Below are 23,108 nucleotides of genomic sequence, written 5' to 3' on the forward strand. Positions count from 1 at the left end.
GTTGGTGAATGTTTTATGGTTTTCTTTCAAATATATAAGACAGGTGAAGACATATTAATTGAAAATTGTCATCAGTCATAGGTGGGTTTATAGTGGTCCAGTTTCCTACTTGATGTTATGATCCTTATTGCTTTTTTGTAGAAGTAGAATTTCCTTGCAGCCTGTAGCATGTTTATTAGATTTTGGATCACCATAATGATTATAATATTGATCAAACCTTCTTAACAATACTTATTGCTTTCAATCATGCTGTTTATTTTTACAAATAGGTTAACCAAATGCAACATGTACCCAACAAAATCGTAACATGTATAAATTGTATTTACTCTCTCAATCGTGACTTATCTTGGATTCTATGTGCAAACTGTGTACCTAATCAAAATTTACAGTATCGATAAAGAAAAACAAATGTAATACAAATACAATTCACTCCATATTTTGCAAAATTTGAAGAATCATATTTTTGGCAAACAACTGTATGTTTGAGAAGCAAAATTGTATTCACATGGAACAAAATTCCAACCTTTCTAATTTTGATTTTCCTCAGGTTCCTAAAATCAGTTCAAGCAAATGGTTCCATCAGAAACATAGCTATCAGTTTCCCTCCCCTGGTCTTGTTCACCTAAGCTTGGCCTTTGTCTGTAATTTTCTAAATGTTACTATGACATTAAAACCTAACCTTCTTTAACTGTTATGGTGTTAATGTGCATGTCAGGAAATAAACTCATTATTCAATATATTTAGTGTATGAGTTAAGTGGACTTCTTCCACATGTCAGTTACCAGCTTATGACCCTAGTAAAATGTCTCATTTTTGACTGCCGATAGCTGAGCTCAAATAATACAACACCATATCATTTTCTGCTGTGTCACTCTATGTTAAGGTGGTTCCTGTCAGAAAATGTGGTACTATCTTTTGTGGTGGTGTTCGTAGTGACAAACACTTGGCTGTAGAAATGGCTTACGAAGTCACCGCCACACTTTTAATAGCGGGTCGACCGGTCCGCTGGAACAGTAAACAGAAAGATGAAACCCCAAACACTCTGATTAAATAAAAGTCGGTACTTATCTTTATTAAAGAAGATACAGAACAGTAGTGAACTCCGTGTCTACAGAAATCTGTCTAGTTCGAGTCGGAGCGGCTAGGTCAGCGTCGGCTGACGACAAACAACAACTCTGCTGCGATGAACACACAACTGACTAGCAAGTACACAATTCGGTGGCGAGTATACAACTGAGCGGCGAATACAGAACTGTCCTTGCGCTCGCGACTCCAGCTCTTAAGAAGCCAGAAGCCAGCGGTGCCGCGCGCAGACTTGCGGCGATTTGCTGTCTCGCTGGCGCTGCTTATGCGGACGGCGTCCGGACTTTGATGCTGCCAACCTTTTGGCAGCGGGCTCGGGTGGCATTACTGGCTAGGACATGACACTCCTCCCCCCAAAATCGCCGCACCGTCGTTGAATAATGACGTGGCGAGCGTCGACGGCGGGGGAGGGGTCTGGCCGCAGGCGTCGCAGAAGAGACCGGGGCGGAGACTGTTGTCGGCGGCAGTCCCCGGTCCGCACCCCAGCATTGGCTGCGCGGGGCCTCGGGAAACACCGACTGAAAACCGAGGTCAGGGTGCACACCTGTGACCACGGGCGCAGCTTCTGGTACTGGACGCGACGGGGCGTCGGGACCCACGAAGAGAGGCAGCGTCTCCTGACGCTGCGTCGACGGCTGCTGAGTGGGCGCCGGACAAGGCGCTGCGGTGTCAGACTCCTTGGGGGTGCCCAAGGAAAGCGGCTGCAGGACAGGCTGCACAGCCACCGCTTGGGAAGGCGGCCCGGCTGAGGGGTCGATGTCCATCAGCTCTGAAGGCGGTGGCGACTGAAGAGGGACCGCAGGCGCCGGAGCGACCACCTGGGGCGCTCCCGAATGAAGCTGCGTGGGAGGCATCAACGGGACGGGCTGTCGGCGTGGTAGCGGCGATGGCTGCTGCTGCTGCTGCTGCCCTGGGGGCGGCAGCGAAGTCGGAAGGCGCGGCTGGAACCCACCGCGGACCAAATCTGTGGACAAAGAACGAGCGGCAGAATCCGGGCGGCCAGCACGGCGCAACTGGTTCTGATGCCTCCTGTGCACCCCAGTAGCACCTTGAACAGTATAAAAACCGCGACCCTGGACACTTATCACGGTACCACGTTCCCAACAACGGCGACCGTGATAAACTCTGAAAAAAACGGCGTCGTTGCGCTGAAAACGCGTGCGATGCTCAGAAGCGGCGGGTCGATCCGGGGGGTGCAACAACCGTAGTAGGGTGCGATGGCGACGGCCGTGGAGAAGCTCCGCAGGCGAAGGGTCGTCGCGTGGCGTGGTCCGGTACGACGACAAGAACATGATGAGGGCCTGCTGACGAGAGTGCGTAGCACGAAGGCGGTCCATATGATCCTTGAATGTGCGTACAAAACGTTCCGCTGCACCATTCGATTGAGGGTGGAACGGCGGAGTAAGAACATGGCGAATGCCATTAGCAGAACAAAAACGTTCAAATTCAGCAGAGGTAAATTGTGGACCATTGTCAGACACTAAAACTTCTGGAAGACCCTCAACACAAAAAATTGAAGTCAACGCCTGTATAGTTTGTGCAGACGTTGTAGACTGCATGGAAAATTACTAAATGCATCGATCACGATGAGCCAACGAGAATTCCAATATGGACCAGCGAAATCAATATGTACTCGCTGCCAGGGACTGGCAGGGCGTGCCCACTCAAAATAGCGTTGAGGCGGAGCAGCTTGGTGTTCGGCACACGTCGAACAATCTGTAGACATCTGCGTAATCTGCTTATCAATGCCGATCCATGTACAATGACGGCGGGCAAGCTGCTTGGTGCGGACCACTCCCCAATGACCTTGATGCAACAAGTCGAGGACCTTGGATTGGAGCACTTGGGGGACCACTACACGAAGCTGGTCATTCTCGGTGCGCAACAGCAAAACTCCGTGCGAAACAGACAACAGATGACGTTGCGGATAATAGCGACGAACCACAGGATCCGATATGTCCTTTGCCTTGGACGGCCAACCACGTTGAACAAAACGTAATAGTAAACTCAGATGAGGATCCGTAGCTGTCTCACGTGCCACCTGACGATAATCAATCGGAAAATCCCGGAGGGATTGATGCTCATCGGCGTCAATCTGATGGCAAGAGTCGTCAGAGGAATCGAAGACATCATCCGCAGCAATCGGCAATCTAGAAAGTGCGTCAGCGTTTGCATGCTGAGCTGTAGGGCGATACAGTATCTCATACTGGTATTGTGATAACAAAAGAGCCCAGCGTTGTAGTCTCTGAGCTGTCCGCTGAGGAACTGGTTTAGACGGATGAAACAGTGACGTCAGGGGCTTGTGATCTGTTACTAAATAGAATGGTCTACCATAGAGGTAGTGATAGAATTTTGTGACACCGAACACAATAGCCAACGCTTCCTTGTCCAATTGGCTATAATTACACTGAGCTTTGTTTAGCAATTTAGATGCGAACGCAATAGGACGTTCGGTGTTACTGACTCGGTGAGACAACACAGCACCGAGGCCGAAAGAAGAGGCATCACAAGCTAACACCAGAGGCTTGTTAGGGTCGTAATGGACCAGACAACGATCATTCAATAAAGCCTCTTTAAGCTGCTGAAAGGCTGATTGACAATCAGCTGACCACACAAACGGAACAGTCTTACGGCGGAGACGATGCAACGGTGCAGCAATCTGTGATGCATTAGGTATAAACCTAATATAATACGTCAATTTGCCAAGAACTGCTTGCAATTCATGCAGATTGCGAGGGGCGGGCAAATCACGAATAGCTGCTAAATGTGACTGGGAGGGATGAATGCCTTGAGCATTAATAACATGTCCCAGATACTCCATCTCCGTAAGGAAAAATGAACATTTATCGATGTTGCAACGTAGGCCTGCCTGAGACAACACTTTAAACAAACACTCCAAATTACGGAAATGTTCAGCAGGCGTCCGACCGGACACAACAATATCGTCTCAATAGTTGCAACACGATGGCACATTAGCCAGAAGTTGTGACAAAAAACGCTGAAAAACAGCTGGAGCTGACGCACAACCAAAAGGCAAACGCAGAAAACGGAACAACCCCAACGACGTGTTTATGACAAAATACTGTTGTGATTGTTCGTCGAGGGGCAATTGCAAATATGCTTCACGGAGATCAATTTTGGAAAAGAAACGAGCTTCCCCTAACTTATCCATCAGCTCGTCCGGTCTAGGCAAAGGAAAAGAATCAATGACAGTCTGAGGATTAACTGTCGACTTAAAATCAGCACACAAACGTAACTTGCCAGACGGTTTCTTTATAATAACTATGGGAGAAGCCCACTGGCTCGCTGAAATGGGTTGAATAACACCGTTGTTTTGCCAACGACGAAGTTCATCTTCTACAGGCGCCCGGAGGGCGTGAGGCACTGGACGAGCACGACAAAATCGAGGCTGAGCATTATCTTTTAACGTAATATGAGCGGCAAAGTTCGCAGCACAACCCAGTTCGTCTTTAAATATGTCACTGTATCGTTTACACAAATCTGTTATGCTGTCTTGAGGAACAACAACAGAATTAAGTTGCAACACATTGTCTTGGATAGACAGGCCAAACAAGTCAAAACAGTCTAATCCGAAAATGTTTACACTGTCTGTAGCGCGAAGCACTGTGAATGAAACTGTTTTTGTATTGCCACGGAATGTGGCTGGCACGCTACATACACCTAACACAGGAATGTGTTCTCCACTGTAAGTAGCCAAAGAATGTTTTGCCGCTGAAAGTTTAGGGTGGCCGATAGCCGCATACGTAGCACTATTTATGAGAGTCACAGATGCACCAGTGTCTAATTGAAAATTGAAGGTCTTATCCTGGACGCGTAGCTTCACAAATAGTTTATGACACTGTCTCTGGATCGGTGCAGTGGAGGCGGAAGACACAAAATCAGCGCGTTTAGCGCGTGTTCGCTGCTTACGACAACTCGTGGGTTGGGCGGGTGGAACAACAACTCCCGCGTCACTTGCAGTCTGTACATCACTTTTCACAGCGTTTGAATTACGCTTGGGTCGCATAGCAGAGGGCTGGGTGGGTGGCTTATTGCGAACAAGTTTATTACCCACACGAACCGTGGAAGAGTCTTTAAACGCGACCTTCTGGGCGGGCTGGCTTTGAAGAACATGAATATCCATGGGCTGGGCAGCACTAGAATTGTTCTTGCGTTTACGCAAACAAACAGTCTGGATGTGTCCTTTCCTTTGACAAAAGTGACAAACCGCGTTTCTCAACGGGCAACGTTCACGAGGATGAGCAAGAACACACTTAGGGCAAGACTTAACTTTATCATTTTGCACACGCGGCTGACGAATGTGTTTAACATGACGCGGCCGGCTAGTGTTTACAGTCTGACTCTGCCGGTGGGGCCGCGGGCGTGACATAACTTGCTTAGCACAGGCAATTTGAGAAATACATGGCTGATCTAACTCACACTCAGCATAGTCAAAAGTATCTTGGGCTTCAATGATGTTCATCACAGTCTCTAATGACGGGTCAGGCAACTTTAAGATAGCAGCACGAATACGAGAATCTGCAATGTTTTGAGTAATAGCGTCTCGTAGCATGACATCACTGTAGGAAGCTCCACACACACAATTAAATCGGCACTGACGAGTGAGGCCCCGTAAATCTGTTAACCACTGTTTATTAGATTGATGTGGCAGTTTCTTTAATCTGAAGAACTTGAATCTGGCTGCTGCCACATGAACTCGCGACTCGAAATACTCAGCAAGGTTATTAACAACAACGTCATAGTCTAAAGCTTCTGGCTGGGATTCCGGGAACAACTTACAAAGTAGTCGATAGATTTCCACGCCTGCAGTGGAAATTAAATAAAGCTGCCGCTCAGTACCTGTGATTTTGTAGACTGTCATGTGCGCCTGCAACTGCGCGAAATATTCTCGCCATTCTTCTCTGGATTCATCAAAAGCCCGGAACGGTGGTGCTGCCTGTGCTTGTTCCTTTTGTGTTGGAGGATTAGCCGCTTGTTTGGCGATTGCTTCCACCAGACTTTGTATTTGCTGACTGTAACAAGATCAACTGTTGTAATTCGGCAGACATAGTGAACACAAATTAAACCAGCCCCCAAAAGTTTATCGTTATAATTAGTATAACAAGAACAAGTTGAACCAGCCCTGCACACGAGTTCGGAAGACCTCGTCGCCAGTTTTGTGGCGGTGTTCGTAGCGACAAACACTTGGCTGTAGAAATGGCTTACGAAGTCACCGCCACACTTTTAATAGCGGGCCGACCGGTCTGCTGGAACAGTAAACAGATAGATGAAACACCAAACACTCTGATTAAATAAAAGTCGGTACTTATCTTTATTAAAGAAGATACAGAACAGTAGTGAACTCCGTGTCTACAGAAATCTGTCTAGTTCGAGTCGGAGCGGCTAGGTCAGCGTCGGCTGACGACAAACAACAACTCTGCTGCGATGAACACACAACTGACTAGCAAGTACACAATTCAGTGGCGAGTATACAACTGAGCGGCGAATACAGAACTGTCCTTGCACTCGCGACTCCAGCGCTTAAGAAGCCAGAAGCCAGCGGTGGCGCGCGCAGACTTGCGGCGATTTGCTGTCTCGCTGGCGCTGCTTATGCGGACGGCGTCCGGACTTTGATGCTGCCAACCTTTTGGCAGCGGGCTCGGGTGGCATTACTGGCTAGGACATAACACTATCATACCCTAATCTGCAGCAGAACTATGTTATTGATACAGCTATAATGATCAAGCAATCATTGTCAGATTCTGATAGAACTTTAGATTGTACGAAGAATTCAGTTAACAGTTTGGCTTACATCATTTGTGACTACATCATCATGTTGAAATTAAACATGTGAGCAACTGTTGCAAAATTCGAAGAATTAAGCCGTCTGTTGTTTGCGTAAACAGTTTTTCCTCTACAAATTTTAAAGCTTACTGAAATGAAAGACTTCATATAAGACCATAAAGACAACACAAGAACAGTCACAGGAGAACTAATGTTCAAATGTGTGTGAATTCCTAAGGGACCAAACTGCTCAGGTCATCGGTCCCTTATTCTTACACACTACTTAAAATAACTTATACTAAGAACAAAACACACACACACACACACACACACACACACACACACACACACACACACACACATGCTCACTCCTGTTGCATGGCACAGGAGTACTGAGAATGTGGTGCTAGACATTATTATTCTCTGACCATGAAATGTGTCTTCGTGGTAGCGAAATTTAAATCCTCAACATAATTTATATTGGATCTGACTTCACTGAACTATTAATTTACTGTAGTTTTTGGGTGGGAAAAATCCCTAAATGCCTCCATCATGGTATTTATTCACACTGAATCACATTTTGAAATTGGTAAAAAAGTCTGGCGTTTGTAAATGTTCCCATTTCAGGTAAACTATAGTGCTACTGGTAAATGCATATTGTTGAAACTTGGTACAACAGATACAATTAGATATTGATGTTGGAAGTCTGTCTTTGAATTTCAACATTGGATGAAAATTCAGTCATTCTGAACATTTTTGGAGCAAGCATTGTATTTGTTTGTCATTTAAGGGAAACTATTATGAAATAGTTGAAATCATTACCAGAAAGTATCACTAAAGCTAAATACTCTTTTAAAGCATTTTTATTAAATTGTAGAGATAATTTCTTCAATTCATATACTTTGATCATATGACACACTTATATTTGATGAATCATATGAACTGATTATTTGCTTTTTTGGCAGCATCTATATTTTGAATGAATGAATATTAACTTTGTTGTTGCCTTAGAAATAATATCCTCTTTTTTTTTTTAGGAGGATCAACTGGCTCGTGTGCTGGAGAAAAACACTGAGTTAACAATCCAGAACACTGATTTGCAGAAGCAAGTGCAGCACTTGCAGAATGTAAGTAATGTAAATACATAAGTCAAAATTGCCTTGATACTTTGTAAGCAAATTTGTTGGGGAAAAAATATATTTCTCAAACTTTAATTGATAGGAATGAAGTTTTACTTTTGTTATGTTGGTGTATGTTGCACAATAGCTCAAGTCAAGTGTCAGTTTGATATGTTAAATACTTTTGTGCACTATCAAATTATAAAAAATATATGCAATCATGAGTCATTGTATCATACACCAAAGCAATAAAAATTCAGTTGTGTAATTATTTCTGTTTTATTCTAAAACAGTGCAAAACAACAAATTTCTCCAAATTTTCTTCACTTAGACAGAACGTTTTTTTACATAGAAAATGAAACTTTTATGTCACAAGAAGTGACAGGCGTATAAGTAAGTAAAGAAATTTTGGATAAAGTCTGATCAGGTTAAAAGTCTTTTACATTTCCATCACAAAATATTTTTTTGTCAACTCGATAAACTCGAAAATGGGATCCACATCTACATCTACATCATACTCTGCAAGCCACCTAATGGTATGTGGCAGAGGGTACTTTCGGTACCACTATCTTGTTGAATAATTTTGTTTAGCTGATTTTTGCTGCGACACTCACTTCTCCATAGGATGATTGCAAATTTTTCAGCCTCTTCAATAATTCTCTGAGATTCCACCAGTTACCTTGGCTTCCAGCTTCATTATTGCAGCAGGCAAATTAGCAAAATTTGATTTGATGTGCATCAGCTGTTTCTTCAAATCTGTTTTCATGAATGCCACTTCTAAAAGCTGTATTAGTGGCTTTGAAATTGCCCACAACATAAAACAGGAAGGGGATGGGGGAGGGGGAAAATAGGGAGCAGTAACTCGAGGCTTTTCAATAGAATGAAGCAAACAGATGTTAACTTCAATAAATTTGTGGAGACTTACAGTCTCCTACCCACTAATTTCTTTTGAATACATTATGGGAGTGACAGTGATCAATGTGTTACAAATATTTACTATCAAAAACAGTCTTGATCACAATTTATTTATTACGGTGACCGGTTTCAACCACTACTGTGGTCATCTTCAGACCAATGAGTAAGAACCTCCTTCTGCTGGAGAATTGGTAGTGATTCTCCAGCAGAAGGAGGATCTTACTCATTGGTCTGAAGATGACCACAGTAGTGGTCGAAACTGGTCACCGTAATAAACAAATTGTGATGAAGACTGTTTTTGATAGTAAATATTCCTACCCACTAAACTTCATCAAAATTATCAATGTAAAAGATGATAGTGTTACCTATGTAATAAAATGATTAAAATGGATTGTGTTAGCAAAGCTAAACCTGGCATTGTATCTCTAAATGTGGCAAACAGACTGGTGTTTTCAAGAATACCTTCAATGAGAAAAAGAGACAGCATACAGTATGACTTAATTAATGCTGCCAAAGTTATCAAATCTTTAAATTTTGTGCATGTTTACCTTGTTTGAGGTAGATATCAGTGTATTCACATTTTCGCGTTTTATACATACTCTTTCAGTTACCAGTATTGCTCAAGGGCTAAACATGTAATGTGCTTTAGGTTAGGATAAAATTTTGTAATTGTCCCCCAGCCTTCATCGTATATAGAACAGCATTGCTGAAAAACAATAGGATCCTTTTTTTATTTAAATTTATTGGCACGAAGTACATTGCTTCTGTCGACTTTTGGCGAGTTGAACTGGGCACTTGAGCTTCCTAGGAAGTTTACAGACTGTAAGAAAATTCACAAAATTATTCATTTTCTGTTCTTTTGGCTGAATTCATATGAAACAAGCCAATAAAAGATGCTATCATGCAAGTTATTGCAATATACACACTGAGGCCACAAAAATGTGCATTATACATGTCTAAATTCATGCAGTTGTATCAGTGAAATCTTTGAAATATGCATATACTTTCCAAATGGCGAAAACATATGTGCGAAATGCTTTTGCATGGAAATCTAGTAATCACATTATGTATGCTTAATTCAGAATGATAATTCAGAATGTCAGGTGTTCTAAAATTCTTTGTTTCTAGAGGGTAATTTCATCGGTGTTAGGTGAAGTTGTATAAGTAGTCTGCACCTTTGTTTTGAACACTGAAAAAATTGAGAGCTGAAATCAAATTTGGCTGTACTTGTACTGCTAAGAAGATCCATGTGAAAGAAGCCCCAGTTCTGCACAACTCTAACATTTATATTAGACTTTGGCAGTGTATAGATAGCAGATAATGGTCCACATAAAATTACACAAATGCTTTATCTGAAGTATCAGAAAGAAATATCAGCTGAGTATTATAATAGGGAGAGTAGTTGCTCCATCATAACACAGTAGAAGTAAAATGGCAATCAGACCATTGGATAGAAGTCATCGGCCCTATACCAAAACATGCAGTCTGTTTTAACTGCTGAAAGTGCCCTAATCATAGAGTCCAGTCACATTAATGTGACCACCTGTCAAAAGCCTGAATAACAAAATTTTGCATTGTGGACCACTGCAAGACTTGCAGAAAGAGAGTCAACAAGGTTCTGGAAGGTACTGAAAGGGATGTGGAGCCATGCTGACTCAAGTACCGTAGCTGGCTACACTAAGTTTCTTGGTTGGGGATCCAAGGCATAAGCACCGTGATTGAGATGGTCCCACAGATTCTTGATTGGGTTTTAATCTGGGGAATTTGGTGGCCAGTGCAATATGGTAAACTCATCCTGACACTCTTTGAACCATATATGCACACTCTGTGCTGTGTGCCGTGTTGCATAGTCCAGTGGGTAGATGCCATCATACTGACGAAAAACAAACTATATGCAGGGTTGTAAATGGTCCCAAGGATAGATGTGTTGATCCAATGTGCCTTCCAGAATGGTCATTGAGGAGACATTGTTGGTGGCCCTGTCATCAGTGGCCCACAGTGCACCACAGTTGCCTCAGTGTTGGTTTTGGATGGTGCCATTTTGCCATGCACTGTGTCCTTTGACCATGATGGCATGCAAACAGTTCACAAATTTAGCTGTTTCACAAATGCTTCCACTCTTGTCTTGAAAGCCAATGATCATACTGGTCATGCCCTTTCGGATGTCAGATAAATTGCTCTGTTTCTGCATTACAATAACGACTGTACTGTTTTCCACATTGTCGTCTACTGCTAGTGCTGCCACTTCTCATCTGTGAGTGGTTACTGCTGGTTGATGTCGAACATTAATTTGACTGGAGTGCATAAAAGGGATTCTTCTTATTGATTACACAACAAATAGTAAAATAATAACTGGTGAATATTATGCAAGACATGTGGGTAAATTGTAATTAAATGAGACTCTTTATTTGTCCACAAGGAAGCTTTTGTGTTTGAAGCACAATTTGTTGTAAAATTTCAAGATTTACAATAATCCAATCTTCTTCTTCTTCTTCTTCTTATTTGTTCTTACCATTTCTTCTGTATGCTGGTAGGATCCACTGTTTTAGCTGTCTGTTACTGTTTTATCCAGTTTTTTGCCTGATCAGGGTACAGGACTGATATCTTAAGATCTGCAGGCAGGGTTTCAAGTTGTCACTGCGTACATCGTCCTATTGGCCATTTACCATTTACTCTCAAACTCTAACCAGTCTTTGTCACCGTTACTGTGTCTGCCCTAAGAACATGCCCACACCATTGTAGATGACCCTCTCCCATCTTGTCTACTATTGGTACTGCTCCATATGACTCATCAACTTCATCTTTTATGACATGATCTTGCAGTGTTGATCCAGATGTTCATGTCAATATCTTTGTTTCCATTGAACCAAATTATTATTCCACTTCCTTTGTTGAAAGCCAGCATTCAGCACCATACATTGCAACTCAACAAATTGTAGATCATTGTATTTTTTGTAGCCTGCCTGGAATCCTCCAATCACAGAATAACTTTATTCACAGAAGGTCATTTGAGCCATGTGCTACTCAGATGGTTAGGGATTTCTGCAGATATATTTCCACCAGAAAAATATTTCCAGCCTAGGTGCTTGAAAGTGCTTGTTGTTGGGAGATCAGTACAACTGATTCTGATGGTATCTGAGTCATTGAGATCTGTGGTGAGATACTGCATTTTCTTTATGTTAAGTCAAAGATGCACTTCTGCCAAGTGGTCATTGACTTGACACTGCAGATTGGTCTTAATCTTCACAGGCCAACAACACATCATCAGCTTGTATTAACATCCAGGGTGTGGTTTTCTGCAGACTTCTTGTGATTGCATCCATGACTGTGACGAAGAGGGGAGATGAGAGAGCATATCCTGGATGTACTCATACGGAAACAGGAAAATTGCACAATAATCCACAAGTTGAGTGTATCTGGCTCTTTGGATAATAGTAAAGCAGTCTGAGCCATCCTACTAGTTCTTCAGTTACCCCATGCACTCACAGGGCAACCAAATCAACTTGCGTAGCATTCAGTCAGAGACCTTTTTGAAGTCAAGATTGTAGGTGCCTTGACTTCTCACGGTATTTTTCAGGGAGCAGGCAACTGGCACAGATAGCATCTGTCATCCCACAGCCCATTACAAGTCCACATTGATTGGTAGTGGAACTGATAATTTGTCAGATTATTTTAATTGATGATGCATTCAGATATCTTCAGTGCGTGTGATAGAAAGTGTATTGGGTGATAGTTGCTACCTTCACCAGGGCTACCCGTCTGCTTCCAAACTGGAACTGTTATACTGCATGTCCAGTCAGCTGGAATCCTTCTTTCTTCAATAACTTTGTTGAAGAAATCTGTCAACCATTCAGTTGAATTCCAGGACTTCGAGATTTCCACAGACCTGCAGTTAGATTGTCTGGTCCTGTTGCCTTTCCATTTTTCTTTTTGTGCAGTGTTTTGAGTACCTCGTCTTTGGTGACTGGAATAATGGGTCCCTGAACAGGCTTTGACATGTAATCCAATGTCCAAGGAAATTTATGACTGACAAGTGTATTGTGTCAACTAGAGAGGCAATGGAAAATGTATATATCAATGTTTGGCAGACATTTCATTACACTAATAAAGTGTACGAAGGAATAGTGGATGAGAGAGGTCTCTGGAACATGGAGAAATGTCAGAAATGTGTGCTTTATTTAAGTCCAGTGCAACATAATGGCCAAACTTCATGAAGAATTAATATACTGAAGTCTTATTATTAAATATCATATTTGAGATAATTTTGTTATTGTTCTTCTACATGCACTCTTTCCCAGTACTGTTGAGAAGAAGAATGGCAGGGAAAGTCTATGTCTACCTCTATACTCAGCAAACCTCTGTGAAATGTGTTGCAGAGAGTACTTTCCATTGTACCAGTTATTAGACCTTCTTGTCACACAAGTCACATATGGGGTGCAGGATGAAAATTGCTTGAAAGCATCTGTGCACACCCTAATTAGTGTAATCTTGTTCTCTGTGATCTCAGTGGGAGTCATATGTAGGTGACTGTAATATATTCCTAGATTTGTGACATAAGAACTGGTTTTCAAACTTTCTAAGTAGGAAAGTAGCCATTCTTAGGATAGTGTGCGCCTGTCTTAAAGTGTCTGCCAGGTCCTTTTTTTCAGCATCTCCATAATTGTCTCCCACGGGTCAAACAAATCTGTGACCATTTGTGCTGCACTTTTTGTTTGATACCCCTGTTAGTCCTGTTTCGTATGCATCCCATACCCTTAAGTAATATTCTAGGATAGGATATATGAGTATTTTCTAAGCAATATCCATTGTAGACTGATTGCAGTTCATCTAAATTTACATGGTTACTCTGTAAATCACATTTAAGTGCCTGGCAGAGGATTCATCAAACTACTTCCACTATTATTCTCAATTATTCCACTCTAGGACAGAGTGTGGAAAAGACTAACACCTGTATCTTTCCATGCGAGTGCTGATTTCCTCTTATTTTATTGTGATGATTATTTCTCCCTGTTTAGATTGGCGTCAAAAAAATATTTTCACATTAGGAGGAGAAAGTTGGTGATTGAAATGTTGTGAGAAGATCTCACCACAATGAGAAATACCTTTGTTTTAATTATGCCCACCCCAAATCCTGTATCAATCTGTGACACTCTCTCCCCTATTTCTTGATGATACAAACTGTGCTGCAATTCTTTCAATTTTCTTGATGTACTCTATTAATCTTATCTGGTAAGGATCCCTCACTGTACAGCAGTATTTCAAAAGGGGATGGGCAAGCATAGTGTAGCCAGTCTCTTCAGGAATTACTGCAGTATTCTCTGTTATTTGACCAATGAACTGAAGCCTGTCACCTGCTTTAACTAAGGCTCAGCCTATGTTCTAGTAACCAGACTCTGACACGATCGGGAGCCACAGGCCAATAGGGTGAGGGCATCGACAGTGAGTCACCAAAATCCACAGAAAGACAACTATGGACAACAGGAGGGCAACAACAACAAACAGACAACAACAACAACAACAACACCAAACAGATACAGTAGTATACAAGTCCGAAGAGTAAACCAGATTGAGGGCCTAGACGTAGTGAGATCAAGAACCAACAACAGTGCATACCATATACAACATAAGAGTGCAGTCGGAACATGATTGACTTCTGAGCCCCTGAATTGCTGGCTTTATAGGGCCCTGTGAATGCCAATAGGCTGGCACGACAGGTGTGTACCACACATAGTGCTGTGGTGGTGAAAGCAGAACTCACTGGTTATAGAGATGCTGCCTAGCGGTTGTTGTCTGTGTCCAATATCTTCTGGCAGGCTGTCCAAATTGTTGAACCAGAATACCAGATCTCTGCCCCTCCCATACCCCCTCCCCCATAATGGACACATAGAGCCTGAAGAGCGCTGGCCAATGTTTCAGGAGGTGAAGAGATGTTGTCCCATCAATGGAAGCTGCCAGCTGGGAGAAGGAACATGGGACATCAGGTACCTCTCTCTGGAACTCCAGTGTGGTGGGTGACTGCACAGCAGATGGAGGCAGTGGAAATGTCTCGACCTCCATCCCTCTGCCTACGGCAGCTGCTGACAGTGTCCTGGATTGCAAATAGTACTCGTGAGGTGGAGGGAGAGGGCAGAGACTCCAACTCAGAGTGATCCACTGCTGGAGGGGTAGGCTGGATGCAGAGATGGAGTTGGTTCATGTGCCAACGTTCCAAATCTCTTGGAGTATCAACTGTCATAAGGAGCCGCTCATAGTAGCCACTATCATAGCTGGTATCCATGAGGGTATTGCTCCATAGGAATATGCCCAAACAGCCAAAGCAGGAGGGTATCATCCAGCATGACGGGTTTGGTGTTCCTTGGGTTAGGATGCCAGGAGATGGAGGGTGGTATGCAGCTGTTGATTATGAAGGAGTTCTGCTGGGCTGTTGCCGTGGACAGGGATGGACCTGTAGGTGCCCAGAAACATCGTGAGTGCTGATGTCTTGATAGATGCACCCACACTCTTCAGTTTTTGTTGCTTGAATGTGTGCACCATCTGCTCTTCTTCGCCAATGAAGGAGGGGTGAAACGGAGGACTACACAGGTGTTTGATGCAATTAACGGTACAGAACTGTTCGTAGACCATAGAAGTGAAGTTGGGCCCATTGTCAGTGAGAGGGTCCAGGGAAGCCCCACAATGGCAAGAATCTGCAGAAGGGCATTGAGTGTGGCCGTTGTGGTGGTGGACGCCATGCTGGCTGTGTAGTTTTAGTTAGAACAAGCATCATAGTTTGAACAAGCATGCACAACAATAAGCCAAGTCGAGCCAAGGAAGGGGCCAGCAAAATGTAGATGCATGTGATTCCAAGGGTGATGGGAGTAGGCCAGGGTGTGAAAGATTGGGGTGGAGCAGCCTGTTGTTGAGCACAAGCAGAACAGCAGTTCCCCAGCAGTTCCTTGTTCAGTCCTGACCAGCAGATATATCGCCTGGCAAGGGCTTTTATCCAAGACATACCCCAGTGCCTGTGATGGAGGAGTTCCAAGATGTGTGTGCGTAAGGTAGTTGGGATGACAGCACGGTTGGTATCCACCTCCACATTCAGCAGGAGCACATTGGAGACAAGGGACAAATGATGAGAAAGGTGAGCCCAGGCCTGGAGCTTTGGAACAGCTGACTTCGAAAAATAAGTGTGCCACCCATGGAAGACATATTGTGCGAACGGTGCAAGATAGGTCGCAGCATGTGTCCATCACCACCTGAGTAGTGGTAATAGGAAATCCATCCAAGGTGTGTTGTTGTTCCACGTCAATGTGACAACAGGAGATGTCCAGTTGGTCAAATACTGGGTCTAGTCCTGAGGGTAAACATGAGAGGGCATCTGCAATTGCATGTCACGCAGTAGACTTGTACTTCATTGTGTTATAGTAGGAGCTAAGGAAAAGAGCCCAACACAGGAGCCTCTGGGCTGTCCACTCTGGAAGTGAAGAGTGTGGCCCAAAGAGTGCTATGAGTGATTTATGATCTGTAATGAGTGTAAATCTGGACCCAAAGAGGTATTCAAGGAATTTCTTCAAGGCAAAGATGATCGCCAGTGTCTCTTTCTCAATCTGGGAGTAATTGTGTTGGGCAGGCATCAGTGTTTTGGATACATAGGTGATAGATTGCTCCATACCATCATCATTACAATGTGCCAGCACTGCACCAATGCCAAAGGGAGAAGCGTCCGCAGCCGAAACAGGGTGGCGTGATGGGGAAAAGGGGCAGGGTGCGGAATGTAACATGCACTCCGGCTGTGTGAAGGCCTGCTCACAGGCTGCCAACCACTGAAACGGAATGCCTTTCTTCCACAACTGGTTGAGGGGATGCATAATGTGTGCTCTGTGCAGAAGGAACTTAGAATAATAATTCACTTTCCCCAAAAAAAACTGCAACACCTGGAGGTTTTGGGGATGCAGGAAGGAGTCAATAACAGAAACACTATGGTCATTGGGCTGAATCCCATCTTTGCTGAGCAAGTAGCTTAGGTAGTTGACTTGTTCCTGGAAGCAGTGCATCATGCAATGTAGTAAAGAGGGTATGTAGGTTACGCAGGTGGTCTAGGCTCATAGTACCTGTAACAGTTAAGTCATCTAGGTAATTGGTAAAGCTGGGATGGACATGGTTAACTGTTCCAGGTACCTAGGTGAAGATCGCTGGAGCATAAGAGATCCCAAAAGGCAAATGCTTGTATTTGTATAACCCAAAAGGTGTTTTGATGACAACAATGTGTTGGGATTCCTCATTGAGTGGAACCTGTAAGTAAGCATCAACAAGGTCTATTTTAGATAAACATTCACCTACAGCAAGCTTTGGGAGGAGGTTCTCTTGATGTTGTATGGGGTAGGTTTGCACCAGAGCTTGGGCATTGATTGTTGACTTAAAATCTCCACAATGCCAGAGGGAACCATTTGGCCTCTGGACTATGACCAGTGTTGTGGCCCAAGCACTAATTTTGACTGGTTCTAGTCCCCAGCGTCATGAAGGCGATATAGTTCGAGCTTAAAGATCATCTATAAGGAGACTGGATGAGGACATGCAGCGTATCTGGACATAAAGAAATATGTGCCTCAAAATCGGTGGCACACCCCAAGCCAGGCTCAAACAGAGACACAAAAGAGGCACAAAGGTTACCAAATTCCTGGATGGGGACTGTGTGTGAGATGACCTGAGTTTCATCCATGATGGAGAACCCACACAGTGAGAAAGCATCCAGGCTCAAAATGTTGCCAGCAGAATGGCTCTTGACAACATACAGCATTAGCAGCCATCTAACCATTTTGTATGTGGATGTAGTGGTGAATTGATCTCTGAGGGGAATAGAGCTGTCACTGTATGCAACAAACTTGTGAGAAGGCGAGGCCAATGCCGGGTAACCCAGATGAGTGTATATTGGCAGATTGACCAGGGAAACTGTCGCTCCCGTGTCAACTTGGAAACGAATGTCCTGAGGAGCAATCATGAGGTCAATAAACAGCTTGGGGGTGCAAGGATTTCCCTGGGGAATGATGATGGCCTGAATCTCTTGCACCATCATGTGATGCAAGCTAGAAGTGAGGTTAGACTGACCTGACGGCTGATGGCAGACAGTTCGGAGATATCCATTCTTGCCACAATGGGTGCAGTGCATCCAATGCTCAGGGCAGTGTGCCCACTGGTGCCTCACAAAACAGTCAGGACAAGAAGACAGACCCCATTGGTTGTACCAACACACCTGGAGTGGCTGCTCAGAGGTCATTGACATGTCTGAAAGTGACGAATCATGACGCCGCTGTCAGGAAGAAGGCTGACTAGAATCCATCCCTGTGGCGGTGGTTGAACTGCTGTGATCTAGGGACAGGCCATAGGACGTTCATTTGCTGCCTGTGCGATTTAAAAAAGAGTGTGCGATTTTCGGTATGACATCCAAGGAAGGACTGTTGACCTTGAGGGCCGCAGTGCAAACTTCCGGATCGGGAGCCAATTGGACCACTACATCACGGATCAGGGAATCAGCATACCAGGTTTTTCAAGACAGGTTGGCAGAGGTAAAATTACAACAATGACTCAGACCTTGCAAATCTGTCACCCACGATTGATAAGACTGGCCCGCCTGCTTGTGGTACTGATGGAACTTGAGGCGCTATGCGACCAGGTGAAACTGTTGTGAATAATAGGTCAACAGCAACGAACACATTTCCTCAAAAGCAGGTGCAATCAGGCTTGAAAGGGGATCCAGCACCTTGAGTAAGAAAAATGTCTCTGGGGAAGTCCAAGAAATGAAAAGCGACCACTGGAGAGCTTCATCAGAAATCCGAAAATCAGCGAACTGCTGTTTCAGCTGCTACAAATACTTGTCCCAATCCTCCTGGGTATCATTAAACAGCCGAAATGTGGGTGGGACGGGTGAGTGGGACTCTGTCTGTGAGGTGACCACAGTTGGGATGGGTTCTGAACCTTGTACCTGTAATAGGTCTGACAGCAGCTGTATTTCCTGATGCAAAAAGTGTGTTTGCTGCTGGAACTGCTGTAGCAATTGCTGCTGACGGAGCAGCCGTTGCTGTTGCTGTTTCTGTTCCACAAGCTGTAGAAATTTCGCGTTCATAATGCACCATTAACCTTAACCTCATCGCCAGTTCTGGTAACTGGAGTCTGACACTATCAGAAGCCACAGGCCGACCGGCTGAGGGTGAGTCGCCAAAGCTCACAGAATGACAGCTATGGACAACAATGATAACAACAGCAACAACAACAACAACCATGAATGGATACAGCAGTATACAAATCCGAAGAGTAAAGCAAATCGAGGGCCTAGGCATAGCGAGATCAAGAACCCACAACGATGCATATCACATACAACACAGGAGCGCAGTCGGAACGTGTCTGACTTCTGAGCCCCTGTGCTGCCAGCATTATAGGGCCCTCCTGAGTACTGATAGGCTGGCACGGCTTGCACACAGTGTTGTGGTGGTACAGCAGCACTCACAGGTTATAGGGGCATGCCTTTTGGTGGGCTGTCCAAATTGTTGGACTGGGATACCGGGCATGTGATGGTCATTTCATATCTTTACAGATTGTTAGTTAGCTAGTTTCATGGATCTTTCTGCATGATAGATTGTAATGATGTGGAACAAGTCATTTTACATTCACATTGAGCATTAATTTGTATGTTAATTCTGAACATTTCTAAATTTTTTCAAAAACAAAAAATATATACAGATGTTGTTAGTCAGTAAGTCAGGAGAAACGTTCTCAGTTTGTTTTCAAATTTTACTTTGCTCTCTGTCAGACATCTTATATCACTAGGCAAGTCATAAAAAATTTTTGTTGCATCATTGTGCACCCAGTTTTGTGCTAAAGGCTACCTTAAAATGCAAAGCAATGACTTCCATTTTTCCTTCTGGTGTTGTAGTTATGTACATCATTGTTCCTTTTGAACTGTAGTGGATTATTTACAACAAACTTCATGGGGGAATAAATAAACTGTGAAGCAGTAGTCAAAATTATACAGATGTCTACAAGATGATGATGATGAGTGAACATCACATATTATTCTTACAGCACATTTTTGCACAGTGAAGACTTTCTTTCTTAAAGATGAGTTACCCTGGAGCATTATTCCATGTGACATTATTGAATGAAAATATGCAAAATATGTCAACTTACTGATTTGTATCTACTCAAAATTTTCAATGATTATAAGTGCAAATGTGGCTGAACTAAGTTGTTTTAAGAGTTCCAAAATGTGCTTTTTCCAGTTTAATTCTCACCAGTATGGACACCTAAGACTTTTGAAGTTTCCACCATATTTATTATTTCCTCGCCATGTGTTGTACTTACTATTGGTATAGCACCTGTAGATTTGCAGAAATGAATATATTGTTTCTTTTTAAATTGACCATTGCAGAAGAATATTTGCAGAAGACCAGTCAGTGATACTCTTAAGAACTTTGTTTACCGGTTCTTCTGTTTCTGTATGTATGCTTGGAGTAACTACAATTCTATTTTCATCTGCAAAAAGAACTAACTCTGCTTCTTGTGTGTTAGATGGAAGATCAGTTACATATATGAAGAACAATAGTGGATCTAAGATTGAGCCTAGGGGGACCTCATACACAATTTCTCCCCAGTTAGAGTTATGTTGTGAGACTATTTTGGTTGAATTACTAAGTACAACTTTCTGTATTCTTTTGGTTATATATGACATTATCCATTGTTCGACTGAACCATTAATCACATAAAACTTCAATGTAACACACAGGTGTTGGTGTGAATTGACCAATTCCAGCTGTGACTCATTGATACTGTAGTCATAGGATACTATGTTTTTCATTCTGTGAAGTGCAAAATTTTACATTTCTGAACATTTAAAGCAAGATTCCGAGTTTTGCACCATTTTGACATGTTGTCAAAATCTCCAGGAACACATGTGCAGATTCTTTCAGACAATACTTCATTATAGATAACTGCATCATCTACCAAAAGTCTGAGGTTGCTATTTATTGTCAACAAGGTCATTAATAAACAACATGAAGAGAATTGGCTCTAACATACTTTTGCTAGGAACACATGAAGTTACTGCTGCATCTGACGATAACATGCTGTCTCCTTTCCACTAATTAATCCTCAGTCCAGTCACCAATTTCTGTTGGTGCCCTGTATGATTGTCTTTTTGATAATAAGGTTAGGTATGCTACCGAGTCAATTGATTTTCAGAAGTAAAGAAATGGTGCGTCTATCCAATGCCTTGGTCTGCAACTTTCAGGGTATGAGAAAAGTGCAAGTTCGGTTTCATGTGGTCAGTGATCGTGGAATCCATGCTGGCTGGAGGTTCAAATGCAAAAAAAGCATCTGCATGCGAATATTGAGCCATAGGGCAGGAATGAATCTCATAATTGTACCTACTATAGAACAGAGCCTATTGTTGTAGTCTATGAGCTGCCTTGTCTGGTAAGAGAACCACAAGACTAAACAATAAATGCTAATGGTTTGTGATCAGTTAATGGTTTGTGATCACTAGATGAAAATTAAAACATTATAAAAATACATGAAACTTCTTGATAGCATAAATAATTGCAAGACCTCCCTTCTGTATTTAAGAGTAAACCTTCTGTGCATCATTAAGCATTTTTGATCCAAAAGCGATGGGCTGTTTCAAACTATTATCATGACATTGAGACAACATAGCCCCCACACGATATTGTGAAGCACCAGTTGGAACAACAGGCTGGAGCCGTGGCCAACAGGTGGCCAAGCATGGGATAAAATGCAAACTAGCTTTTAATACGTTGAATGTTTGGTCACAGACGGGAATCAACTCAAACTCTCCATCTTTCTTAAGCAGCTGATTTAGAGCATGAAACTGGAGCCACCTGCAGGAGGAAATTGTGGTAAAATGTGACTTTGCCTAAGAATGTCTGGAGCTCCTTCAATTTCAAAGGGAGTGGGAGGGCTGCTATGTGGCCATCAGCTAGCTGAATCCCTGTGAGAGATAACATGCCCCAAGTATACGATAGAGGGTTGGCAGAAATATGATTTTTCCAAATTTCACTTAAGACACATGTCAAGCAAAGTTTGGAAAAAACAGATGAAGTTTGTAAAGGTGTTCCTTAGTGGTGGGACCAGTAGTGCCAAAGATAAGTGATACAACAAAGAATGGATGAATGTGTTGAGTAAACTGTTCCAAGTAACATTGAAAACTGACTGGCACACTAATAATGCTGAAAACCAAGCAGTTGCACCTGTAGAGGCCATATGGTGTATTCACAACAAGAAGCTGACATAATTCATCATCAAGTGGGAGCAGTAAATATGCTTCTAACAAATTGAGTTTTGAAGAATGTTGTCCACCCACCAGCTTTGTGATAAGTTTCTCCAGGTGAGAAGTGGGCTACATATGAACCACAGACTGAATTAACAGTCACCTTGAAGGCACTTTAAAAACAAAGTTTGCTCCTTGGCTTCTTGATAATAACTAATGGTGTAGTCCACTGAGTAGATAAAATGGATTCAATGACATCTAGAGTTGACAGTCTGTCTAATTATTCCTTCACATGAATGTGAAGTGCAAGCAGTACAGGTCTGGCATGGAAAAACAGGGCCATGCCATAGATTTGAGAGTAATATACTCTATGTAGTGTGAGGGTTCTCTTCTTTTTGAAGTGATCTTCTCACTCATTTTGGAGGGACCTCCCTTTCCACCAGACTTTTTCAGACGGACTCTGCTTTCCACTGGACTTTTCCTGTAAAATGACTGCTATCACGTAGTAACAGGTACTGGTAGGTTCACAAATGGGATTATTATTCTAATTATAAATTGGATTAACTTCTGATCAACAGTAACTTCATGTTGTTGTTATTGTTGTGGTCTTCAGTCCTGAGACTGGTTTGACGCAGCTCTCCATGCTATTCTATCCTGAGCAAGCTTCTTCATCTCCCAGTACCTACTGCAACCTACATTCTTCTGAATCTGCTTAGTGTATTCATCTCTTGGTCTCCCCCTACGATTTTTACCCTCCACGCTGCCCTCCAATACTAAATTGGTGATCCCTTGATGCCTCAGAACATGTCCTACCAACTGATCCCTTCTTCTGGTCAAGTTGTGCCACAAACTCCTCTTCTCCCCAATCCTATTCAGTACCTCCTCATTAGTTATGTGATCTAACCATCTAATCTTCAGCATTCTTCTGTAGCACCACATTTCGAAAGCTTCTA

The 23,108-nt window shown here is 43.0% G+C and overlaps 1 protein-coding gene across 1 annotated transcript in view; it reads left to right on the plus strand.

The window, feature by feature from the left end:
* Positions 1 to 23,108, plus strand: part of LOC124712215 (peripheral-type benzodiazepine receptor-associated protein 1-like) — a 388,653-nt gene that overhangs the window by 167,076 nt on the left and 198,469 nt on the right. Inside the window, exon 2 of the mRNA XM_047242510.1 lies at positions 7,905 to 7,994. The gene's annotated coding sequence lies outside the window, so the exon portion shown is untranslated. The remainder of the gene's footprint in view (positions 1 to 7,904; positions 7,995 to 23,108) is intronic.

The sequence above is a fragment of the Schistocerca piceifrons genome, chromosome 8 (assembly GCF_021461385.2).
Source record: "Schistocerca piceifrons isolate TAMUIC-IGC-003096 chromosome 8, iqSchPice1.1, whole genome shotgun sequence".
Lineage (NCBI taxonomy): Eukaryota > Metazoa > Arthropoda > Insecta > Orthoptera > Acrididae > Schistocerca > Schistocerca piceifrons.